We start from the raw sequence: 22,973 nt of genomic DNA on the forward strand, positions 1-22,973 counted from the left end.
AGCAGATGGAGAAATTAAACCAAGCACTTCTTCAAGCCTTACAAAACATGGGAAATTCCATAAACAATCTAAGAAACAATAATGTTAGTAGAAGAGACGTAAGTTCAAACCACTCAGAAAATAATGGAGCTTCATCATCTCGAGTGCCCAAACCCCCTTTCTTACCTTAGGAGGACCCATCGATAGAAGGAGAGGGATGAACAACCAATAATGCTATTGAGAATGCAAGAGCTTATGCTAGTCTTGAACTAGAAATCAGAGAGCTAGTAAAATTTAGGGAATTTTGTGAAGCCAACAGGCAAGAAACTCCCAGGAGAGGAAGAAGACCGCAAAATCAAGATCTTAAAAGCAAAGTAAATAAAGTAACACTTCCAAATTTTGATGGATCGAAAAAGACCACTGCATGCGCTTGGCTACAAAAATTGAACACTTATCTTACCTTTAGCTCGATGACAGAAGAGGATGCACTTCAATTTGCAATCCTTCACTTAGAAGGCACGACACATGATTGGTGGCATCATGGCCTTGTTACTCAAGGACACCAAAATATTACTTATTATGAAGAATTCTCTCAAAAACTCATTAAAAGGTTTGATAGAAAGCACCCTCAAGAAGACTTTAGAAAGCTGACTCAAATCAAGCAACAAGGATCAATCAAAGGGTATATAACCAAATTCCAAAAACTCTCAGTCAGAGTTACAGGAGTAGATAATGACAGACTCAGTTACTTGTTCGTGGAAGGATTAAAAGATTCACTAAGAGGGTTGGTTAGTGCTCTTAAACCAACATCTTTAGACGATGCCATTGAAACAGCTTTGAGATTAGAAATTTCATTATCAAGTTGTAGACCTTCAAACAATCATAGCAAACCATTCCACGATATGAATAAAAAGCACAAGCAAGAACTCCCAAAAAGAAAATGTTTTCACTGTGGTGAGGACTTTGAAAAGGGTCAGCTATGCCAAGATGAGAAAGCTCAAAAACAATGAGAAGACTTACGAAGGAAGAATTTATGCTTCAAATGCAAGGAATCATGGGAACTAGGACATAAATGTGGGAAGAAAAGCCAAGTTCATAGAATAGAGGAAATACTCGACCCAGAATTAGAAGGGACAACACCAAAGAAGATGAGATATGATCAAGGGAACAGATGGAGCTTCGAGGAAGTTCAAACATAGTTAAAATATGAAATTGTAAATTTTCTTAATTAATGTAATCATAAAGATGTAAAGTTGATTATTTGAAAATAATTTAGGGATTTCAAGTAGCTTTCCTATGGAGTCTACAATCAAGGAAGGTCTATAAGATGCCTTATTGTAGTACTAGTTAAGGGAAAGACTATATAGAAACCCTACTGTATATAACTTTCCTATGGGGTCTACAATTAAGGGAGGTCTGTTAAGACACCTTATTGTAGTATCAGTTAAGGGAAAGGCCATATTTAACTTTCCTATGGGGTCTTCAATTAAGGGAGGTCTGTTAAGACACCTTATTGTAGTATCAGTTAAGGGAAAGCCATATTTAACTTTCCTATGGGGTCTACAATTAAGGGAGGTCTGTTAAGACACCTTATTGTAGTATCAGTTACAGGAAAGGCCACATTTAACTTTCCTATGGAGTTTGCAATTAAGGAAGGTCTGTTAAGACACCTTATTGTAGTACTAGTTAAGGGAAAGACTATAAGGGCATCTATCCTTCTTATGGAGTCTACAATCAAGGAAGAGTTGCTATGATACTCTATTGTAGTACTAGTTAAGGGGAAGATAGTAAGGGAATCCTACCACTTTCCTATGGAGTCTGCAATTAGGGGAGAACACCCTATTGTAGTACTAGTTAAGGGGAAGATAGTAAGGGCACCCTATCAACTTTCCTATGGAGTTTGCAATCAAGGGAGAGCGGTTAAGACACCCTATTGTAGTGCTAGTTAAGGGAAAGATAGTAATGACTCCTTTTCACAAGAACCTTTCTAGCCAACAAGCAATCCACTAAGTAGATCACCTCGTGTGGATGCCTAACACCTACCACCGAGGCCAAGGGGGCCAAAGTTTCGCTCTTGGGCTTAGCAGGGAATTGGCTTGGATTAACTTATTATCATTCAAATTTCTTTGAAGTTTATATATATGCATTTACTGATGCTTATTTTGTGGTTGCAGGATTTATAAGACTAACAAAGAAGTATCGTCATTGTGCATTATTAATTTTAGGATCTAATCAAGGTTATGTATGATGTGTCTACATCGTGTCTACTTCGTGTCTTCATGCATCAATGTGTATGCTTCATATTTTCTTTGTGTCTTCATACATTCATATGTATACTTTGCATTCAAATACATACTACATGTGTGGCTCTTTATAGAATAGAATGAAGTAATATTACAAGTAAAAATTTGAATGGGATCTAGGAGACAATTTCGTTATATAAGGTGAAACAAATATGAAAATGTTTATTGCTTGAGGAAAAGCAAATTCGAAAGGGGTGGACTGTCATGACCCCTCCTAAAGAGAATCCTATAATAATTGGATAAAATAATTCATATACTATTATCGATTATTCACAAAAGAAAGAATATAGATAAACTATATAGATAAATACTTATAATTCATTTATTTATAATTATTGATAATAATAATTATATTTCATCATTATTATTATTCATAATAATATAAACATATTTCATTAAATACATAAATATTGATACTATAGGTTCAATTATAATAATCAAATTAATTTAATTATAAATTGATTAAATTAATATCGATCATTTTTCCTTATAATTACATAATAAATATCTTATAAAAATATATCAATTATTAACTATAAATACTCTTTTCAATATAACTCTTATATAATTATATTATAAGCTCCTTTTATATTCAAACTCTCATATATACAATACATAAAAAATTCAATAGACAACACAAACCATAAAAAATAATAACAATGAGTTGCGTCCTTTCATTCATGCCTCTACCGATTCAGCCTATTTAAGAAGGCAAGGAGATCGAAGGAGAAGATAATAGGAACAATACCAAGTCAAAAAAGTACACTATGCAGAACCCTCTAGGACAGACAGTAAGGAATAGGAAGGAGAAAAGCACGACACGTGGCAATACAAAATAACACCAGATTAATACCAACAAACAGTATAGGGTATTGTACGTGCATTGAACTCGTCACATGCTAATCAAGGGAGAAAAGCAGCGATTTGGAGGATGTGGACTTGGCGTAGGGGTCAGGAAAGTACAAGGCATCAAGGTTAGTATAAGCAACAGCAATTCACAGTCAACCGTGTGGAATTAGCTATGTTGTATAACATGCAGTATTGAGCTACGTCAATCCGTATAACGGTGAAGCTTAAACATTCTTTGGTATTCATTAATCATCAATTCATTATTATTATTTCAACTTCATCGAAAGGGAGAATTAAAGTGGATTGAATGGTTAATAAGGAAAGAATAATAAGTTGACTATAATAAGGAGAGCTCTCGAATTATAATTTATTTATATTATTTAAAGATTGGAACTTCATTAAAGATAATTACAAATTCTATATTATTCCAAGTATAAATTGAATGTTTGAAGTTTTTAAATTGGAAACTAAGAGCATTCCAAAGGACATCCAAAAAGGGGACATTACACTTTATTGAGAATCTCTATGCAGTACATGTAGCCAATTAGTTAAAGGGAAGGATTAAGCGGCTAGATGGATGAATTACAGTCATTGATTCATACCTAATCCTAAGTCACCTAGGTCTTCTTAAGGAGGACAAACCCTAAACTTTTTATGAATGTAAAAGGAGAAAAGAGAGAAGTTTGCATTTGCAAATAGAGCATTCATGGTGACTAAGGTATTATGAATTGAGATACATTACAAAATCATTTAGAGGATAAAAAAGAAAAGAGGTTATAGGACAAAAGAGATACATCTGATCAATGAGGATCAAGTATACATCATGAAATATGTGATTTGTTATCTACCAGTAGAGTGCTAATTGTAGGATAATTGCTAAGACATTCTAATAGGTGAATTAGTTAAATCTCTTAATTGATTAGTCTTAACAGGCTACTGTAAATCCTTTAACAAGGTGCTTACTTCATTGTAAGTTAAAGTCCTTTTACCAGGAACACTTCCAATAGGGTGTTGAAATCCTTTAATAGGGTAAGGTCTAACAATCCTTTGAGTCTTTAATGGGGCAAAATTTTCATAGGGTAGATCATTTTCATGATCAAACATTGTAACCTTCATTGGATACACTTTACTACTCCAGTAGTGGAGATTTGTGGATGTCATCCCCACCCCAGTTTTACCTTCTTATTGGAGAGTTTCTAGATAACCAAATATCTTGTATCAGACATGTGTTGAATGTTATTTTCTTTCATACTATGGATGAATATGTTTAGCTAGCTATTTTAGTTTACATGTAAATCGTGAGATGGATATGTGATGAATGAATTTATGGTTCAATTTTTAAAGTAATGATTCACCACCTCCGCCCCCCTCCCCCCCCTCAAAGTTTACTTTTCCTATTGTATTTTCAACACATAAATCTGATTGCTCTCTACTATATGTTTATTATTATCCTTTATCTGTAAAATATTCTTCAACATAATTATTTTCAACAATGTCCTTCAAAGAGTCTTCAATTGGTTCAAATTTCTTATTAGATTCAATCAACCCTTCCTCTTTTGTTTCTTCTATCCTTGTTTCTCTTTATTCTTCCTTAAGTTCATTCTCTTTTTCCACATCTTTTTCAACTTCTTGAACCTCTAGAAAATTAAATTCTTCATCCCCTTCACCATTTGTAAATTGTTGCTCTAGGATTTTAAGAAGTGCCTCCAGCTTCTTTGTATTCTCCATTACTTCTTTTTTTAATATTTCTATCTCCTCTTGTCTTTTCTCTTTTTCTTCCTTCTTCTTCCTTTGTGAATCAATACCTTGAAAATTACCATGCATCAATTTCATAAATAAATCTATTTTCAATCAAGTCTCTTTTACCTTTCTTCTTCTTGTCTTTAATTGATGCAAGAACATCCTGGGTTACATTTCTATTCCATATGTTTACCAAGTTTCTTAGTTGCTGTTGAGTTCTAATGTCTTGCATTGCTGAGTTCTCTATGTTTTTCAAGCTCATAGTTGTCACTGAGTTTTCTTTGGTTGTCTTGTTTGGAGTGATTTCCGAATTCCTTTGTTTTTGAGTTCTTCGAGTTGTAAAATTTTGTTTGGTCCTTTGTGTGCAGAGTTTTGTGTGTGGTTTCTAGTTAGAGACGACCTTTGTATTTAATTTTGTGTTAGGTATCTACTGAGATCCAACTCATGGATTATCTTAGCTTTTAATATATAGGTTTATTTTTTTATATTTGCAATAGGTCGACTTGTGGCCGTGCATGTATTTAATAAGGTTTTAGGGTAGAGTTTTAGGGCATCAAGGTAGAGTAGGAGGAGCAGAAGGAAAGTTGAAATGTGAAGATTATCATTGTGGATCAAATTTGAATTGTAATGTTGGTCATAACCCAAAAGGCCTTACAACTAGGCATGCACTTGTTGATTTGATGAACCTATAAATGCATTTGTTCTTCTATTTTCTATATTTGTTTTTTCTTGTGTTCAGTTTATCCCATGTTTACTCTTGTAGGAGGCTTGGATAACTGGGTGTACCCTTGGCCCTGTTATCTCATCCCTTCCTACATCAAGTGGTATTAGAGAAGAGGTTCATCCTTGTGAAGAATCAATCATGTAGAACCCTAAGTGAATTTGGTTGTAGGGTTGTAGATCTACGGATTTGACCTATAACTTTTAGAGGGTTATGATCTTGCAGGAACCTAATTTTAAAGATAGTTTGAGGTAGAGGAAATGTTGACAATGTCATATTAGATACACTGAGACAAATTGCAACTAGATTAGATGTTGTAGAGATAGCCCAGAGGAGAGGACTGCATCTTGATGATGTGAGTAATGATGAAGCAATAGCACCAAACCCTAATCTAGAATACAAAAAATATCAAGATGAGGTGAGGTTGTTGAGAGTATTATTGAGGGAAAATTTGAAGCCTTCTATGGAATTTGTTTCTTATGATGGAAAATTGGATACCAATGTTGTGTTGGATTGGATCTCTGAAATGAAAAAGTTCTTTGACTATGAAAACACTCCTAATAATAGGTGTTGGAATTCTTTAGAATAACTAAGAGGGAAGGGGGGTGAATCAATTATTCAAGGTCTAGATATATAAATAAAACTTTTCACAACTTAGTGAACCCATAAAACATTTATCATCATGCATGCATCCTTAAGATTATGCAATCACTTAAAACTTGTAGGTTATTGTCAAATCAATTTGCATAAATGTAAATATGACACATAACATATTCAACAACACACTTGACACAATGATTTACATGGAAACCCAATTAGGAAAAAACTACCAGTAACATGCTACTCTTTTTCACTCTTATGAAGTGATGGCCTATGAAAGGCCAACCCTATTAAAGGTTATAATGCACACTGTTAAATGTGGCCCTATTAAAGGATTTCAATCACCCTATTAGGAGTAAGCCTTGTTAGAGGACTTAAGATTGTTCACTTAGAATGTCACCGGGTTAAAGAATTTACAAATGACTATTAGGTCAACCTTAATCCAAAGGATTTACCCTAAACTAATACAATTATTAGAGAGTAATAGTAAGGCTTGATCTGATAACAACTTACAACTCCATTTGTAGATTATAGATCTCTATTTTAGTCCTCCATTCTACTTAGCTCTCACACATTTTAGCTCTAATAGCTTGTTCAGCCTTCAAGCATCCATACCCTTAAGCCTTCTTGCTTAACTTGTCAATGCAGACTCTCAATTAGGTCACTTGATGAAGCAATACCCTAGACTCCTTGTCTTCCTTAGGTTCTTGCACATGACAACCCTTACTTCTGAACAACAATCCCTATAAATAGAAAATTAAGATCTTTTATCATTCATTTTCCATCGTCCAATTTAGAGTTAGGAAAAATTAGGTAGGATTCAATGAATCTACCCCTCATTTCATATCACTTTTAGAAACTTCTCTTTCAATCTTCTTTGAATTCACCTCAAAATGGTTTACCATGAATTTTGTGCCACCAGCTCATCAATCTTATCTTTCACCTGGTTCACACAATCCAAGAAAACATACTCGTTGGCTTAGATCCATCAAATTCATGATGTTTCTAATAATGCTAACACTCGACATTAACTTTCTTCAGATGCTCGACACAAATTGCGTTGCTCAACATCCTCTAAAAAATCACTCGGCACAAACTAAAGATTACTGGTGCTCAACATCAACTAAACTTTACTCAGCATCCTCTGTTTTGCTCAACATACACTCAAATGAACTTTTACTTGGCTCCAACTGATTTTCTAGTCGACTTGCACTATCTTTGCTCGACACCTACTGTCCATTCTGTCAAGCTTGGTAGACAAACCCTCTTCATGAATCAAATAAGTGATAGTACTTAAATTATATAAGCAGTTGTCTCACTAGAAAAATAGCAAGTTTGACATTAGTGACAAAACAATGATTGAAACACATTTATCATACTTGTATCAATTTGTTTTCAATAATCTCCCTCTTTCAACAATCTCCCTCTTTGGAATTGATGGCAAACCAAACTGACTCGGTTAAAATAGTAAGACCAACAAAATACCAAAAAGAAAATAATTACTTGTATTTAAATCTCTCCCTTTATCAAAAATTTTCATGTTCTGAATAGGTTACAAAACTCTGTTGTGTTATCCTTGTAACTCCCTCTGAATTATTTCTTATATCTCCCTCTACATTATCTTCCTCTTAGTAGGTAGATGTAATCAATAGATATACTTACTTTCAATAGTTAGAATTTCTCTCTCATACTATGTGTTAGGATTTCTCCCTCTTTGTTTAGTTCCTTTATGTCTATCTTTGATATCTTTCTTCAACATTTTTTTTGATTAGTATCTCTTTCCCTTATCTTGTATATATCTTCTGATTAGTCGCTATCTCCCTCTTTGAAAACAATGCCAAATACTTTTCATCCTAATATGTAGATATGAACATCTTTAGTTTCTCTTTAGTCACCTTGCTTGTGACTAATTTGTAATTTCAACACTTTGATTACTTTAGGAAGTTCCTAAAGTAAGATTCACTGCATCAATGTGTAACATATGTCAATCAACTTGTTTGATGCAGGGAACTCCTCTTGTTTCTTAGATAGCCTTTGATAGGAGTATCACCCCTAGTTTACCTCTTAGATACTCATGAACATCCTTAGGTAATGCTTTTGTGAAGATATCAACAATTTGCTCTTTTGTGTTAACACATTCCATCTTCACCTCTTTATCTTGAACTAATTCTCCCAAGTAATGATACTTTATTGCAATGTGCTTAGTCTTTGTGTGCATCATAGGATTCTTTAATATATTTATAACTCTTGTATTATCACAACTAAGTATCATTGGTTCAGTGATCTCTTCCTTCATATCATTGAGTAGTTGTTTAATCCATACAATGTTTGTACAATTTATAGTAGCAATAGAAAAATGCTCCTCCACTGGTGCTCTTTCTATCATCAATATATTCAACCCAATCAACATCAATATAGGCTCTTAATTCAAATTTCTCATTTTTCTTATAGTATAGACCATATTCCTCTATTCCTTCTAGATATCTCATTATTCTCTTTACAACCATCAAATGATTCTCTCTAGGATTAGTAGAGAATCTTGCAACTATCCCTACAGATAATGCAATATCAGGTCTGCTATGTACTAAATGTTATAATTTGCCAATCATAGACCTGTATAATGTTTGATTCACCTCAATTGAATCATCATTCTTCGATAATTTATCTCTTGTCACCATAGGTGTACTTATTGGTTTTGAATCTTCCAATCTAAAAGTTTTCAGTATCTCCTTAACATACTTTGACTAAGTGATGTATATACCATATTTCATCTGGCGTACTTGCAAACCCACAAAGAACTTGATCTCTCCAAACATAGATGTCTCAAATTCTTGCTTCATTTCATTAGAAAAAGTCTTACATAAAGAATCTTGACCTCCAAATATGATATCATCAACAAGAATTTTAGATAACAAAATACCTTTTACTTTCTTTGTCTTTAAGTACAGATTATTTTTATCATCAATCTTTTCAAATCCAATCTACACAAGATAATTATGAAGTCTCTCATACCATGCTTTTGGTGCTTGTTTCAAACCATATAAAGCTTTGTGTAATCTACATACCATGTTCTTATTTTTAACATCAACAAATCTTTCTGACTATTCTATGTAAACTTCTTCCTTTAATATGCCATTCAAAAATGCAGATTTAACATCCATTTGATAAACTTTGAAACCTTTGTATGCAAAATAAGCAAGTAGAGTTCTTACTCCTTTCAATCTAACAACAAGAGAAAATATTTCTCCATAGTCAATTCCTTCTTCTTGTGCATATCCTTTACAGAGTAATCTTGCCTTGTTCCTTGTGACTTCACCATTTTTATCTAGCTTGTTTATATATACCCACTTGGTGCCAATCACATTTTTGTCTTTTGGTCTAAGAACTAGAGTCCATGTTTTGTTTTTCTCAATTTGTCCAATTTCTTCTTCCATGGCTTTACTCTAGTCCACATCTTCTAAGACATCTTTCACTATTTTGGATTCTTTCATGCTCAACAAATATGTATAATTTTTCAACTTGTTTCTTGTCATTGGTCTAGCATCTTTATCTCCAATGATTTGTGTAGCAGGATGATGTCATTTTGTCTCTCAACTTTAGAGTCATTATGTACATCTTTGTCAAATTTTTTAGCATCTCTCTCATGTATACTAACCTCATAATCAAAATGTGCCTCAACTTCATTATGTAACTCGACATCTGAATGTAGCTCAGTTCCTAAATGTAACTCGACAGTCTTAGTATGCGATTCGATAGTCACTGAAACTTGCTGTTGGTTTGTAGCTTGATTTTTAGCATCTTCTTCAGTAGATATACCTTTGTAAAAGTATACACATGATTTAAATTCTTCTGGTTCCTTCATAGGTTCAACCTCATATACTTCTATATATTCATCAAATTTTACATTTGCACTTTCCACAACTTTGTCAGTGTTATTATTTAAACACTTAGAAGCTTTACTTATTTTGGAATAACCTAAGAATATACCTTCTTCACTTTTTGCATCTAGTTTACCATTCCTAAAATCTTTGAGAATAAAACATTTTCTTCCAAATACCTTAAAATATTTTACATTGGGTGAGTATCCATACCCTAGTTCAAAAGGTGTTGAGTGAGTACCTTTCTTGACTTGTACCCAATTCAAGGTATAGACAGATGTACTTACAACCTCTCTCCAGTATTTCAAAGAAACATTTTTCTCCATCATGAGTGTCCTAGCATAGTCCATTACAAACCTATTCCTCCTTTCAATAATTCCATTTTGTGGAGGGGTTCTAGGAGCACATGTCTATCTTTTAATTCCTTTGTCATTATAGAACATCTCAAACTCATTTGATGTAAATTCTCCTCCTCTATCAAATCTCAAACATTTCAGACTTTTACCTATTTCCTCCTCAACTCTTGCTAAGTACCACTTAAACATTTAAAAAGCATTAGATTTCTGTTTCAAAAATATAATTGTCATCATTCTAGAATAATCACCAATAAGTAGCATAATGCACTTATCTCCTTTGTAACTTTTTACTTCAATTGGTCCACAAAAGTCAGTATGAACAATCTCTAGTATTCCTTTAGAGGTATGATTTATGCTCTTAAAACTTGACTTTGTCATTTTGCCTAATTGACATTGTTTGCACATTATATTATTAGGCTTCTTCAACTTAGGAATACCTCTAACTTTTCTCATGTTATTGATACTGACCAAATTATCAAATTAACATGACATAACCTTTTGTGCCATAGCCACACATCATCAAATTTTACAACTAGACAAGTAGCATCCTCTATATCAAGGTATGATAGATTACTTCTAGATTGATCACCCTTTCTAATCAATTTTCCATCAGTATCATATATCTTAGCAATCTTGTTTTCAAACTCAACCTTACATCCTGAATTACTTGATTGTGACACACTCAACAAATTATAGTTAAGTCCTTAAACATAGTAAGCATTGTCACATAAAATCTTTTCTGTGAGTTTGATAGAACCTTTTCCTTTTATCAAACATGGTGCATCATTACCAAATCTTACACTATTTTCATCATAACAATTCAAGGTAATGAACTTATTTTTATCTCCAGTCATGTGATGTGAACACCCATTGTCAATGATCCATTTGTCATGCTTGTTCACACAAGACACAAGTGCAATTGCCTCATATTCATCATATTCATACTTCATTGCAACATACACCACTTCATCATCATGTTCATTAGATTCATCTCTTGTTTCCTCTTTAGCAATGTAGCAAGATTTCTTTCCTTTGTCTTTGTAATCCTTGTTGTCTTCATCTCTTTTACTTTTGTACTTGTCACCACCTCTATAATTCTTCTTCTCTAGACATCTAGCAACAATATGACCAACCTCATTGCAATTAAAACAAATGATAGGTAGTTTATCTTTAAACTTTCCTTTACCTTTGTGAAATATCCTTGCTAGTAGTGCTTCAAGTTGATCTATATTCTCCTCATTTGTATCACTGTCACTGGACACATACTTTTTCTTCTTTTTCTTCTTTTTCTTCTTCTCATTAGGTTTCTTCAATGACAACTTAGCTTTGAAAGAAAATTCAATATTTTCAGGTTTGTAATTATCAAAGTTAGATAGTTCAAAAGTAATTAGTCTACCTACCAAACCTTCAATAGTTAGATGATTCCCTGGTATGCATCTCAGTTCTTGAATTGCAAAAACTCTAATAGCTTATATAGGCTGTAGTGTTCTTAAAACTTTTCTTAGTATAGTATCATCATCTATTTTAAATGTAGAGCTCCTCTTATTGCATTAACAAAATCTTTTATCCTTGAGCAATATTGAGCAATATTTTCACCTTCTTGCATTCTCATATCATCAAACTTACCTCTGAGGCTTTTAGATTTGGCTCTTAGAACATTCTTGTCTCCTCCATAGATGGTATGTAAAGCAACCCACATTTCCTTTGCACTGCCAAGACTTTTGATATCATCAAACTCATCATAAATTAGGGCAGAGGCAATCTCCAACATTGCCTGGTTGTGTTCTTTCTTCTTTTTTAGATCCTCAGTACTTAGGGTTCTAATAGGATCAACATGCTCCATAGTAATGGTAGATTGTGCATGATCTCCAAGTCCTCCAAGGTGCAACTTCATCAAACTTTTCCAAGCAAAAAATTTATCTTTGTTAAGCTTAGGTAAATCTCTTTTTGACATCTTGATCTTTGTGCTTTTAGTACCTTCAAACTAGTCCTCTTAAGCAGATGGATCTAATATCAATTTTTGGAATTCTTTAGAATAACTAAGAGGGGGGGGTGAATCATTTATTCAAGGTCCAAATGTATAAATAAAACCTTTCACAACTTAGTGAACCCATAAAACATTTATCATCATGCATGCATCCTTAAGATTATGCAATCACTTAAAACTTGTAGGTTACTGTCAAATCAATTTGTAGAAATGTAAACATGAAACATAACTAATTCATCAACACACTTGACAAAATGATTTACATGAAAACTCAATTTGGGAAAAACCACCAGTAATATGCCACTCTTTTTCACTCTTCTGAAGTGATGCCCTGTGAAAGGCCAACCATGTTAAAGGTTACAATGCACACTATTAAATGTGACCCTGTAAAAGGATTTCAATCACCCTATTAGGAGTGAGCCTTGTTAGAGGACTTTAGACCATTCACTTGGAATGTCATCCGGTTAAAGGATTTACAAATGACTGTTAGGCCAACCTTAATCCAAAAGATTTACCCTAGGCTGATACAATTATTAGAGAGTAATAGTAAGGCTTGATCTAATAACAACTTACAACTCCATTTTTAGATTACAAATCTTTATTTCAGTCCTCCATTATGCTTGGCTCTCACACATTTAAGTTGTGATAGCTTGTTCACCCTTCAAGAATTTATACCCTTAAGCCTTCTTGCGTAACTTGCCAATGTAGACACTCAATTAGGTCACTTGATGAAGCAATACCCTAGAATCCTTGTCTTCCTTAAGTTCTCGCACATGACAACCCTTGCTTCTAACTAGCCATCCTATAAATAAAAAATTAAAATCTTTTGTCATTCATTCTCCATTGTCCAATTTAGGGTTAGGATAGATTAGATAGGATTCAATGAATCTACCCCTCATTTCATATCACTTTTAGAAACTTTTCCTTCAATCTTCTTTGAATTCACCTCAAAATAGTTTATCATGAATTTTGTGCCACTAGCTCATAAATCTTATTCTCCATCTGGTTCACACAATCCAAGAAAATAAACTTTTTGACTTAGATCCATCAAATTCACGATGTTTCTAATAATGTTGACACTTGACATTAACTTGCTTCTGAATCTCAACACGAATTGCGTTGCTCGACATCTTCTAAAAATTCACTCGGCACGAACTAAAGTTTATGGATGGTCAACATCAACTAAAATTTACTTGGCATCCTCTATTTTTCTTGGCATATACTAAAATGAACTTTTATTTGGCTCCAACCAAGTTTCAACTCAGCTTGCACTATCTTTGCTCGATACCTACTATCCATTCTATTAAGCTTGGCAGACAAACTTTGTTTAACTTGTTCTTCTGAACTTGCTAAGTGTAACCAATCTTTGCAACCTTAAGTAGATTATCAATGCACTATGGTATCATAGTCTTAGCTAATTCTTGTACTCCATTTTTATATCATAACTCAACCTTTCCTCTAGGTGCTATTGTTATATCTTTTGATCAAATCCTCTTCATCAATCAAATAAGTGATAGTACTTAAATCATATAAGTAGTTGTCTTACTAGCAAAATAGCAGGTTTGACATCAGTGACAAAACAATGATTGAAACACATTTATCATACTTTTATCAATCTATTTTCAATAATCTTCCTCTTTCAACAAATAGGATGGTGAAGAGTGCAATTACTAGGTTAAAAGGACATGCCTCACTATGGTGGGAGCATTTGCAAATTGATAGACAAAGGAGAGGAAAGGAAAAGATCAGGACTTGGTCGAAGATGGTGAACATGGTAAAGAACAAGTTCCTTCCTGTTGATTACCAAGTTAGTTTGTTGAGAAAGATGCAAAATTTAAGACAAAGAGACATGATTGTAAAGGAGTATATTGAGGAATTCTATAGATTGGTAATCAGATCTTGACATGTGGATGATGATGTTGAGAAATTGCAAGGTACATAAATAGATTGAGATTTGGGATTCAAGATGAGATAAGTTTTTTGAAATTGGAAATTTTGGAAGAAGTATATCAATATGCCTTGAAATTTGAGGAGATATTGACAAAGAAGCATGAACAAGACAAAGAGGTAGAGTTGGTAGATTCTAGAGAGATAGAGGTAGATCTTATGGAGAAGGTGATAGATCTGATAATTTTGTGCAAGATAAGGGAAAATATGAATGGAAGAATGATGATAAAGGCAAGACCGAGTGGAAAGGTGGTGAATCTTACTAAGGAGGTACGGGTTCTTACTGAGGAATAGGTAATTCTTTTTCTAGAGGTGGTTTTTGTGGTAATTATTTTAGATGTGGTAAAGAAGGGCATATATCTTTTGAATGTAGATCTTTTGAAAGTGGGCGAGGTAACATAAATGTTGTAGTTCAAGGAGACACTAAGGGTTCACCAAGTGGACCTGAGGCTGGAGAAAATCTGATGGTGAGAAGAACCTTATGTAATTAGAGAAGTGATGAGGAACCTATCCTAAGGAGAAGTATTTTCAATACCAGATGTCAGATGGTTGAAAAATGTTGCAAGGTGATCATTAATAGTGGAAGTTCTACAAATTTGGAATCAAAAGAATTGGTTAGAAAGTTTCAATTATAGAGGTTGGAGCATCCTAAACCTTATTATGTTTCATAGCTCAAAGATGAGCACAAGATATTGGTAAGTGAATAGTGCATTGTGAAGTTCAAGAGTAGACAATATTTTGATAAAGTTCTATGTGATATTATGCCTATGGATTGTTGTCATATTTTTTTGGATAGACTTTGGAAGTATGATATATATGCTATACATGATGGAAGATTGAATCAATATACTCTTTGGGTGAATGGAAAAAAGAAAATATTGTTGCCTTTGATTGAAAGTCCATATGAGGTTAAGTGTACTACTGTGAAAATTTGCATGGTTAATGGAAAGAAATTTGAAAAGGAAATGGAGAAGAACTAAGTTTATTTTTCCATAATTCATAGGAGACCAAGTTGTGCTAGTAGAAAATGAGTGTTAGAAAATAGTGCTAACTGAGTGCTAGTCAGTAGTGACCGAGTGACAAAAGCTAGCAGTAACTGAGTGACACTAGAAACTGGCAGTATTGATTGAGTACTAGTAGAAATTATTAAATGAATATAAAGATATTATTGGAGAGGATATACTTGATGGTTTATCTCCAATGAGAAGTATAAGTCATTGTATGGATCTAATTCCTAGAGCTAGTTTTCTTAATAAAACACCATATATATTGACACCTACTGAAAATGAAGAACTTAATAGAAAAGTGCATGAGTTTTTGCAAAAAGGTTTGATCATATAAAGTTTGAGTCCATTTTCTATACCCACTATATTAGCTCCTAAGAAGAATGGAGAATGGAGAATGTGAACTGATTCAAGAGCTATTAACAAGATCACAGTGAAATATAGGTTTCCTATGTTGAAGATGGATGACATAATGGATTATTTGAGTGGAGCAAAGCATTTTACCAAGATTGATTTGATGAGTGACTATCATCAGATCATAATCAGAGAAGGTGATGAATGGAAGTCTACTTTCAAGATAAAAGATGGTTTGTATGAATGGTTGGTAATGCCTTTTGGTTTGACTAATGCACCTAGTACTTTCATGAGGTTGATGAATGAAGTTATGAAAAGATTCTTGGGTAAGTTTGTTATTGTTTATTTGGATGATATTTTTATATTCAATAAGACTAGGGAAGAACATCTTGAGCATGTTAGACAAGTATTGCAGAGATTAAAATAGGAAAAGTTGATGATTAATATGAAGAAGTGCTCTTTTATTCAAGAGGAGATTATGTATTTGGGATTTGTAATTTCAGATGATGGTTTGAAAATAAATCCTAAGAAGGTTAAAGCAATTTTGGAATGGCCTACACCTGAGAATGTGGGTGAGGTAGGATTATTTCATGGTTTGGCTAGTTTTTATAGGAAGTTTATAAGGAATTTCAATTATGTTTGTAATGCTATGATTGAGACAATGAGAGGAGATAAAAAAGAATTCGAGTGGACACATGGAGTTGACAATAGTTTTGAGACTTTGAAACAAAAGGTTATTAAGTTACCTGTATTAGCTTTTCCTAATTTCAACAAGGTATTTCAAATTGAATGTGATGCAAGTGGTAGTGTGGTAGGAACTGTATTGAGTCAAGAAGGAAAACCTATTGCTTTCTTTAGTGAGAAGTTGAATGATGCTAAAAGGAATTATTCTATGTATGATCAAGAATTTTATACTATTGTTCAAGCATTAAAAAAGTGGAGAGATTATTTGATTCCTAAGGATTTTGTGTTGTATACTAATCATATATCTTTACAATACTTGGAAAGTCAACATAAGTTAAATAAGAGACATATGAACTGGGTTGAGTATTTGCAAATTTTTACATTTGTGATTAAGCATAAAAGTGGAGTCACTAACTAAGTTGTTGATGCATTGAGTAGAAGACATTCTTTGCTAATCGAGATGAAGGTTGAAGTTCTTGGTTTTGATGAGATGAAGGAGTTGTATGATACTGATCCTAATTTTTCTAAGATGTGGAGAGAGTGTAGAGCACCTAGTTTGACAGATTAACCAAGTAAGTTTGATGAGTATTTTATTCAAGAAGGTATATTGTTTAAGGGTATTCATTTGTGTATTCCTAAGAGTTCTATGAGGTTAAATTTGATTACAGAAAAACATAGTGGTGGATTGGATGGACATTTTGGAATTGATAAGACATTGAGTTTGTTGAAAGAGAAGTATTATTGGCCTAAGATGTATAAGGATGTTCAAAAGTTTGTAAAGAGTTGTGGAGTTTATCAAGTTGAAAAGGGATTAAGTCAAAATACTGGTTTGTATACACCTATTTTTGTTCTTGAGGGAGTGACATCAATATGGATTTTGTTCTTGGATTGCCTAAAACAATGGAGTATGATTCTATATTTGTTGTTGTGGATAGATTTTCTAAGATGGATCATTTCATACCTTGTAAGAAGACATCAGATGATGAGCATGTTGTTGAGATTTTCTTCAAAGAGATTGTTAGATCACATGGATTACCTAGAAGTATTATTTATGACAGAGATAGTAAATTTGTTGGTTATTTTTGGAGGACTTTGTTAAAAAGGATTGGGTACTAGTTGAAGTTTAGTTCTACTTTTCATCCATATATAGATGGGCAGATAGAGGTTGTGAATAGAAGCTTGGGTAATTTGTTGAGATATTTAGTTGGAGACAAACCACATAATTGGGAGATGGTATTAGCACAAGCTGAGTTTGCATATAACAGTTCTATGATAGTAGTATGGGGAAAACACCTTGTAAAATTATCACTGGAATACAACCTAAAGGGATATTAGATTTAAGGGATATTTTTGGTGAAAGGAAGAGAAGTGATGCAGGGGAAGAGTTTTTTGATTTTATGAAGTATTTGCATGAGGAAGTAAAATTGAGATTGGAGCAAAGTAATCTGAAGTATAAGGAGAATGCTAATAAGTCTAGGAGACATCATATTTTTAAGGTTGGTGATGTGGTGATGGTTCATTTGAAGAAATGGAGATTTCTTATTGAAACATACAATAAATTGAAAATGAAGAAGTTTGGACCTTGTAAGATCTTGAAGAATTTTAATAGTGAAAATGCTTATGAAGCTGAGTTACCTGATGACATGGATATATCTCCTATATTCATTATTGTTGATTTGTATAAGTATCATGAGTCAGATAATAAATTTGTTGGGTCAGATAATTATTCTAAGAAGCATATTGAAGAGATTGAACATATATTGGAGAAGAAGGTTGGTAAGAGCACAAGAGGAAAATATTACTATGAGTATTTGGTAAAGTGGAAGAACATACCAGTTGAAGATGCTACATGGATTTACCAATGTGAGTTGGATTTATCTCATGTTGTGAAGATGCTACATAGATTTATTTCAACCCTAATTGTTTGATGCAGGAGCATCTTGGGTTGCATTACTATCCTACATCTTTATTGAGTTTCTTAATTTCTATCGAGTTGCAATGTCTTGCATTGCCAAGTTCTCTATGTTTGTTGAGCTTGTAGTTGCTGTCAAGTTCTCTTTGGTTGTCGAGTTTAGAGTGATTTTCAAGGTCTTTTGGTTATCGAGTTCCTTTGGTTGTCGAGTTCCTTTGGTTGTTGAGTTGCTTTGGTTTCTAATTTCCTTTGGTTGCTAAGTTCCTTTGGTCACCGAGTTTGCCAAGTTGTAACATTTTGTTTGGTCCTTCATGTGCCAAGTTGTCTATGTGTAGTTTCTAGTTAGAGTCAACCTTTGCATTTAATTTTGTGTTAGGTATCTATTGAGAGTTAACTTGTAACTTTCTTATAATTTAATATATAGGTTTATTTTCTTGTATTTTCAATAGGTCGACTTGTGGTCATGCATGTATTTAATAAGGTTTTGGGATAGAGTTTTAGGGCATCAAGGTAGAGTAGGAGGAGTAGAAGGAAAGATGAAATGTGAATATTATCATTGTGGATTGAATTTGAATTATAATTTTGGTCATAACCTAGAAGGCCTTATAATTGGGCATGTACTTGATGATTTGATGAATCTATAAATGCATTTGTTCCTCTATCTCTTGTGTTTTCTATTGTTTGTATTTAGTTTCTGCTATGTTTACTCTTGCAGGTGGCTTGGATTGTTGGAAGCATGAATGCTGATGATATTCCTATGGGAGAGTATTGTAGATATGTTATCATGATGACATGTTACATTCATGACAATATTTGTCATTGATGTCAACATAGAAATCTTTTGTGGTATCTGACATAAGAACAAAGATCAAGGTTGTACGGACTACTAGTTGAGTATTATCACTATTTGAGGTTATGAGAGATACTTCTAAGTATCTAGTATATGTAGTTAATGTTGGGTGAAGAAATCTTAGGTTCGGAAGAAGTTATGCAAGTTTCGGTGATGTCTGTTCTAAGATAGAGTTTACAGAGGCATGTTCTGGTAAACTTGTTATATCTCTTAACATAATTGTTATTCTAAGAATTAAGGTTGAGGATGTGAAGAAGACATGTTGATGATGGCATAGCTAAGCTTTCTCATCATGATATTGCATGTACCTAGTTTCAAGGCAAAAAATTAATGTTATTGCTTAGTGTAACATATTCTTAATGTGGTCCTATAATAATTAATTGAGAAGGTCTAACAACTAACTCAAGGAATTGTTTTATGGATTTGGTATAAAGGAAGGACATTTTCCTTTATCATGGATGATATTAAAAAGTGATTGTAAGTAGTAGAGAGAGCAGAATGTGAAGTTGAGCTGAGCAGAGTAGAAGTGAAGGAAACTTCATTGCCAAGGTTTTGTGTGATTTGAGGTTTGATATTTAGATTTGGGTTTTTGGTCTACAAGGTCTCATAGTGATTGGTTTGGTTGAATGAATAGAGGAAAGTGGAACTTCACAGTAAATTACTTGTTTGGAGAGTGAGCTCTTCTTGTAATTGAAATTGCATGTTTCGGTAGTGGGCTCTTCTTGCATACATTGTACTACAACTCCTAATAGGGTTGGAATCTCCTAACAGAGACTCATATCTACTAAATGTTGTAATAGACTCCTAACAGAGTCCATCCTCTAACAAAGAATATACATATATATGTATATGTATATACATGTATATATACATATATACATATATATACATGTATATATACATATATATATACATATATACATATATACATACATATATACATATATAGATATATACATATACATATGTATACATATGTATATGTATATATACATATATATATAGATATATACATATACATATATATACATATGTATATGTATATATACATATATATATATATATACATATATACATATATATGTATATATATGTATATATACATATACATATGTATATATATGTATATGTATATATACATATATATACATACATACATACATACATACATATATACATACATATATGTATATGTATAAGTACATCATTTTGTGGGCATCATTTCCATTGGAGTTTTTCCTTTGATCAAGGATTTTTCTAGTTAACATATCTGGTGTAATTGTCTATGTGCATCTTGTTATGGTTGATGTTTATTTTGGTTGAATGGATAAGATTGTTTAAAGTTGATAAATGTTTTAATTATTAGATAACTGATTCACCCCTCACCTCTCAATTATCTTAGTGGATTATTGTTTCTAACAATTGGTATTAGAGCATCAAGTCCTTGAAAATAAAGTTTAATGAATTTGGGAGATCCATGACAAGCATTTTTAGGAAAGATAGTTCGGAGTTTGATGGAACAAATTATGACAGCTAGAAGGAAAAGATGAAGACACATTTGCTGTGTATGGGTCTGGGATATTGGATCTTGAAAAAATGAGCAAAGACAATCATTGCTAAAAAAGATTTGGAAACTTGTACCGAGGAAGAAAGAGATTTTTTATGTGTGACATGAGAGCTAGAGAAGCACTATTGACTGCACTTCTTGAAATTGAATACAATTAGGTAAAGTCACTTGTTACTTCACATATGATTTGGAAAGATTTGGAAAATAGTTTTGAAGGTGATGAACATTCTAAGAAATTGAGGTTACAAAGCTGGATTTGTGCATTTCAAGATACTAAAATGATGGAAGATGAATCTATAAGGACATATGTAGGCAGGATATCATAAATTACTACAGGTATTAGGTCTCAAGGAGGAACCAAAGAAGATGATGAGGTTATATGGAAGATATTGAAGAGCTTAACACCACCATCTATGCCAATAGTTCAAATGATACAGTTGTTGATCTCTTGTACCAAAGATTTCACAAAGGAAACATTACTTAGAAGACTTGAAGTAGTTGAGAATGAGCTTAGATAGTCCATAGAATTGACCAGAGTAGAAACAGTTTTCAGTGCCTTGAATATTTGACCTAGTTTATCAGGGAGCACAAGTGCTAGAGGAGATTTTTTTAGAAACAACAAATCTAACGAGGATAGAAATATTGAAGGAGTAGCCCTTCTGGTAAGAAGAGAAAGATGGTAAGAAAAATTTTTAATGTTGGACTTGTAATGAATTTGGTCATTATGCATCTAAGTGTCCTAAAAGAGAGAAAAAGTATAAAAGAAATTACAAACCTAGAAGAGATAGAGAATGTTTGTATCCAAATGAGGAAGATGATTTTGATGCATAAGTGCTAGTGATGATGAAATTAGATTTGTAGCAATTAAAGAAGAAAGTCTAGAGAAAGTAGCTTTGGTGTCATAGGTTGAAAATAAATTTGATTGGATAATTGAAAGTAGTTGTCCACATCATATGATTGGTGATATGAACAAATTTGTTAACTTCAAAAGTCAGGATAGAGGCATTGTTAGAGTTGGAAACAATGTATCATGCCAAATTATAGGTATTAGATCTATAACTCTTGATGGTAAAACTAACATTAAGGATGTATATTTTATTGATGGTTTGAAACACAGTCTTTTGAGTGTTGGACAACTAGTGGATAAAGGTTATCAATTGTAGTTCACAACATAGACATGCATGATCAAAGACAAAGATGGAAAGGTAATTGGAACATGAACCAGATCTAAAGGTAATGTATTTTACCTGAATCCTACTGAAATGACATGTTTGGTTGCAAAGGTAGATGATAGTTTCTTATGGTATAAGAGATTTTGTCATATAAACATTGAAAACATTGTGAAGACTAGTAGTATGTTTGCAATTAGAGATTTTCCTAAGATTGTAAAACCTACTAATACAATTTGCAAGGAATTTGTTTTGGCAAAGCATAACAAAAATTCTTTTCCCAACAAAAGGTTTACTACTACAACAAAATTGGAGATTGTACACATAGATCTCATCGATCCTATAGAGACTAAAGGATACTATGGTGAAAGGTATTTCATGATTTTAGCTGATGACTTTTCTAGAATGACGTGGGTTGCATCTCTTAAAGAGAAATTTGAGGCATTTGATAAGTTCAAGATATTCAAGAATAGAGTTGAGAATGAATCGGGCATGAAGATTAAATGTTTAAGATCAAATAGAGGAGGAGAGTTTACTTCGAATGAGTTTAACATCTTTTATGAAGAAAATGAAATCAAAAGACAAATATTAGCTCCAAGAACTCCTAAATAGACTGACATTGTAGAGAGAAGGAACAGGTTAGTTACAAAAGTAGCAAGAGCTATGTTAGTTGAGAATGATGTATCCAAGATGTTTTGGAGAGAATCTGTGAATACAATAGTCTACACTATGAACAAAGCATAGGTTAGGAAATACACAAACAAGACCCCTTATGAACTATGGTTTGGTCACTGACCTATAGTTAAGTATTTCAGAATTTTTGGCAGTAAGTGTTATATCAAAAGAGATGATGATATTGGTAAGTTTGTTGCTAGAAGTGATGAAGGTATGTTTCTCGGTTATTCATTGAAAAGAAAGGCTCATAGATGTTATAATATAAAAACTAAGACTATTATGGAAAGTGCAAATGTGACAGTTGAAGAGAAATTTAGGATACAAGAGAGAATAGTTGATTATAATCTAGACGATTTTGTTACTAAATCAAGGAATGATGAAGTATTCCTTGAGACTAA

Source organism: Cupressus sempervirens, chromosome 3 (assembly GCF_028749045.1).
Source record: "Cupressus sempervirens isolate cs-2001-9-10 chromosome 3, ASM2874904v1, whole genome shotgun sequence".
NCBI classification, from domain to species: Eukaryota; Viridiplantae; Streptophyta; class Pinopsida; order Cupressales; family Cupressaceae; genus Cupressus; species Cupressus sempervirens.